The sequence below is a fragment of the Capra hircus genome, chromosome 3, assembly GCF_001704415.2.
Source record: "Capra hircus breed San Clemente chromosome 3, ASM170441v1, whole genome shotgun sequence".
Taxonomy (NCBI): Eukaryota; Metazoa; Chordata; class Mammalia; order Artiodactyla; family Bovidae; genus Capra; species Capra hircus.
In genome coordinates this window covers 15,206,628-15,211,923 of record NC_030810.1, presented here as the reverse complement: position 1 = coordinate 15,211,923, position 5,296 = coordinate 15,206,628, and positions in this window count along the sequence as shown.

The window sequence follows — 5,296 nt, the reverse complement described above, 5'->3', positions numbered from 1 at the left end:
GCAAATACCCTTTTTCAATAACACAAGAAATGACTTTACACATGGACATCACCAAATGGTCAATACCAAAATCAAACTGATTACATTCTTTGTAGCTGAAGATGGAGAAGCTGTATACAGCCAGCAAAAACAAGAACTGGAGCTGGCTGTAGCTCAGATCACCAGCTTCTCATAGCAAAATTCAGGCTTAAACTAAAGAAAAATGGGAAAAACAATAGGCCAGCCAGGTATGACTTAAATCAAATCCTGTATGAATCTGCAGTAGAGGTAACGAATAGATTCAAGGGGCTAGATCTAGTTAACAGTGTGCCTGAAGAACAATGGGTGAAGTCCATAACACTGAACAGGAGGCAGTGAACAAAACCATCCCGAAGAAAAAGAAAAGCAGGAAAGCAAAGTGGTCCTCCGAGGAGGCTTTACAAATAGCAGAAGAACAAAAAGGAGTGAAAAGCAAGGGAGAGAGGGAAAGGTACATCCAATTAAATGCAGAGTTCCAAAATAAAACGAGAAGAGACAAGAAGGCCTTCTTCAATGAACAGTGCTTAATAATAAAAAGTGCTTAATAGGAAGAAAACAACAAAAAGCGAAAGACTAGAGAGTCTCTTCAGGAAAACTGGAAACTTCAAGAGAGCATTCCACCCAAAGATGGGCACAATAAAGGATAAAAATGGTAGAGACCTAGTAGATGCTGAAGAGATTGTGATGGAAAGAATACAGGGAAGAACTGTATAAGAAAAGATCTTAATGAACTGGATTACTACAATGGTGTGTTAGTCACCTAGAGCCAGACATCCTGGAGTACAAGTCAAGTGGCTCTTAAGAAATACTGCTGTTAATAAAGCTAGTGGATGGAATGAAATTCCAGCAGAACTATTCCAATCCCTAAAGGATGATGCCCTCAAGGTTTTGTATTCATTATGTCAGCAAATCTGGAAGACCGAGCATGGCCACAGGACTGCAAAAGGTCAATCCTCATCCCAATCCCCAAGAAGGGTAATACCAAAGAATGTGCTAACCAATGGACAATTGCACTCATCTCCCATGATAGTAAGGTCATGCTTAAAATCTTGCATTCTAGGCTTCAGCAAAATGTGATATCAAGAACTTCCAGATGTCCAAGCTGGGTTTAGAAAAGGAAGAGGAACAAGAGATCAAATTGCCAACATTCGCTGGCTTATAGAGAAAGCAAGGGAACTTCAGAAAAACATTTATCTCTGTTTCATTGACTATGCTAAAGCCTTTGTGTGGATCATGGCAAACTGTGGAAAGCTGCCACTGCTGCTGCTAAGTCGCTTCCGTCATGTCCGACTCTGTGCGACCCCATAGATGGCAGCCCACCAGGCTCCCCAGTCCCTGGGATTCTCCAGGCAAGAACACTGGAGTGGGTAGCCATTTCCTTCTCCAATGCACGAAAGTGAAAAGTGAAAGTGAAGTCACTCAGTCGTGTCCGACTCTTAGCGACCCCATGGACTGCAGCCTACCAGGCTCCTCCATCCATGGAATTTTCCAGGCAAGAGTACTGGAGTGGGGCACCACTGCCTTCTCCGGTGGAAAGCTCCTAGAGAGATGGAAATACCAGACCATCTTTCTTGTCTCCTGAGAAACCTGTATGTGGGTCAAGAAGCAACAGTAAGAACCCTGTATGGAACAACTGATTGGTTCAAGATTGAGAAAGGAGTATGGCAGGGCTGTCTGCTATCACCCTGTTTAATCTATACATTCAGCGCATCATGAGAAATGTCAGGCTGGATGAGTTACAAGCCAGAATCAAGTTAGGCGGGAGAAACATCAACAACCTCAGATATGCGGATGATACATACCATGCTAATGGCACAACGAAGAGGAACTAAAGAGTCTCTTGATGAGGGTGAAGAGGGGAGTGAAAGAGCCAGCTTAAGACTAAATATTAAAAACACTAAGATCATGGCATCCACCCCCATCATTGCATGGCAAATAGAAGGGGAAAAGATGGAAGTAGTGACAGATTTCCTCTTCTTGGGCTCCAAAATCTCTGCAGACGTTGATTGCAGCCACGAAATCAGAAGACAAATTGCTTCTTGGCAGGAAAGCAATGACAAACCTAGACAGCATATTGAAAAGCAGAGACATTACTTTGCCGTCAAAGGTCCGTGTATAGCCAAGGCAATGGTCTTCCCAGTGGTCACATACAGTTGTGAGAGTTGGACCATAAAGAAGTCAGAACACTAAAGAATTGATGCCTTCAAACTATGGTGCTAGAGAAGACTCCTGAAAGTCCCTTGGACTGCAAAGAGATCAAACCAGTCAATCCTAAAGGAAATCAACCCTGAATATTCATTGGAAGGACTGATGCTAAAGCTGAAGCTCCAATACTTTGGCCACCTGATAAGAAGAGCCAACTCATTGGAAAGCCACTGATGCTGGGAAAGATTGAAGGCAGGAGGAGAAAGGGGCGGCAGAGGATGAAAACGGTTGGATGGCATCACTGACTCAATGGACATAAGTGAGTAATCTCTGGGAGATAGTGAAGGACAGGAAAGCCTGGCGCGCTGCAGTCCATGGGGTTGCAAAGGGCTGGACATGCCTTAGTGACTGAATGACAACAACAAAAAAATAAGAGACCATTGTTTCTTCCTCATCGTGGGTGAGTTTAACCCATTTTCAGTTAATATTATTGACATGCTTTTGTTTCTACCTTTTTTGGGGGGCAGGGGGACTTTCTATTATGCCTTTTTTCTGCAACTTTCACCTTTCCTGCTCTGTTGGATTTATGAAGTTTTCATTATTCCTCTCTTCAGATTTTTAAGTTATACATTATATTTCTGTTTTTCTAGTTACCATTACATTTTTTCACCTTATAAGGCCTTATCCTTTTTCAGAACTCAAGGATTCCTAATTTCAGATCTCCCTTTTCCACATTCTGTGTTTTCTTCTTTTCATTATCCTTTTCATATTTAATTCTTAAAAATTACCATGTATGATATAAACAGAAAAAATGGAGCAGATTCACTGGCGGAAAAAATGCCCTAAAAGAGAAAGAAAGGATTTTTCAGTGATCGTTTTATAAAGTTGAACAAGAGAGAAAATCTCAGTATGACAAACTCTTGGAGGTGGGAAAAATGGAGGGATTTTTCCCTTAGACTGTGTCTGGCTGTTTCAGCCAGAGAATATAGAATAGGGAGTTCTGGGAATCTGAGATGTTCGGATGGAGCTAAGCATACTTTTGGTTTTCTTCTTGTCAAAATCTTGTACAGCCTGACAATGAGGTCAGTGACAAAAGCTTTCAAGGTGGCAGTTTATATTTGTCTAGTATTGGAAATATATATATATATATTTTTGGAAATATATTTTTAACTTGCTTATTGTATTCCTTCTTTCACTTATGCTGCTGCTGCTGCTGCTAAGTCGCTTCAGTATGGAAGGGAGCAAATTAGAGAACCTAGATCACAAGGTTCCTGATGTATTATAATGAAAACTCCCTTATCTGGGGGACTCCTGTGGTGGTCCAGTGGCTAATATTCCATGTTCTCAAGGCAGGGGGTCTGGGTTCAATCCCTGGTCAGGGAATTGGATCTCACATGCCACAACTAAAGATTCCTTATTTTATTCACAATCTTTACACACTACTTGCTGCATCTTTACACATTTCTTGCCTACACAGCTGCTCTTCCAAGGGGACCTCACATCATGCTGACAACAATAGAGCTCCCTGCTTGCTGCTGCCAAGTCGCTTCAGTCGTGTCCAACTCCGCGCGACCCCATAGACGGCAGTCCACCAGGCTCTTCCGTCCCTGGGATTCTCCAGGCAAGAACACTGGAGTGGGTTGCCATTTCCTTCTCCAGTGCCTGAAGGTGAAAAGCGAAAGTGAAGTCGCTCACTACTTCCTCTTAAAATGTGTCCTCCTCCTATAGTCTTAAGTAGTTTGGAGTTTCTCAGATGAGAAGCATGGGCATGGGAAGGGGAGACGGGATGGGAATTGGAAGCACTAAGCAGGGCAAAATGAGGATCCCATGTAGGAAATGAGGAAACTGTTGAGTTGAAAAAAGGCAAATTCCATGACTATAACTGCTTAAAGAATTCCCAGGACTTCCCTGGTGGTTCAGTGGTTAAGACTCTGCACTTCCACTGCAGGGGGTGCTGGTTTGATCCTGGGTGGGGAACTAAGATCCCTCATGCCATGTGGCCAAAAACAGAATCCCCTGTGTGGCTGGCAAACTGATTCTGAAGACAGTTCCAAAATAAGGTAACAGAGATTTGGGGAACTTGAAAGAGTATAAACAATATGTAGTCTCCTAAAATAACTGGCAGACTGTTAAAGAAAAAAAGGTATTTGATGACATTTGTTAAAGACGACAAATGACAAGGCAGACTTTCTTCAGGACCAGTGTGATAGGCAGAGGGACCATCACAATGGGGTTTTAGTTAGGCTCAACTCTGAATATACTGTGGACAAGTGGGTATTTACAGCCAAGGAGTAGGGTAGGGGTCAGTGGATGGAAAATTAACAGAAAACATTAGGGAAAAGAAGTGGAAACATTAGGGGTAAAGGAGGGTTCTGGCTAAATCATCCTAACAGGATTCTTGCTGAAACAGGCCAGGGTAATCAGACATTACCTGAAGGATGATGGAGGATGAGAAATCTGATCAGACACTCAGAATGGAGAGTTCTGTTTAAAATGACTAGCAGGGTTCTTGCTAAAAATAGATTTTTTAAGGAAGTTTGCAGGTGAGCCTCAGAAAGTTTCAGGAACCTGACTAAAGTTTAGTCAAGCAAAAAAATATTCAGTAAAAGATTTAATTTAGATCCTTAAGTTCTAGTATGCTTGTTCAAAAAAGCACTAGTATTCATTTATAATCATTACTCAACATTACTCTTCAAAACATGGTTAATGAAAGAAAAGCAATGTAAAAAAGTTGTAACTGAGCCTAAACTTGAAAAGGCCTGATTTCTGAATTTAGGATCAAGCTGTTTTGCCACAACTCAAAAAAAGGCATAAACATTTTTTAACATTATTAAGGAATATTGTGTATAATAATAAAAACTGTAGCTTAAATAATGACTGGTTCATCCTTTTAAGGGAATATTTGGAATTTACCAAATGTTACATTCCAAAATGAAGTAGCTAAACAAAACATAACAAAAACAGTGCTCTTTTCAGCTCAATTCAAGTGCCTATGGAAATTTTCCATGTGCTGTCACATGGAAAATTCCAGGCAGTTCTAAGAGTTAAACGTGTATCAACCTCTTAACAAGAAAACAAAAAATAGATCCAAAAACTTGCTCCCTGAAAGTTGCAAAGTATCGTGACCCCCTAC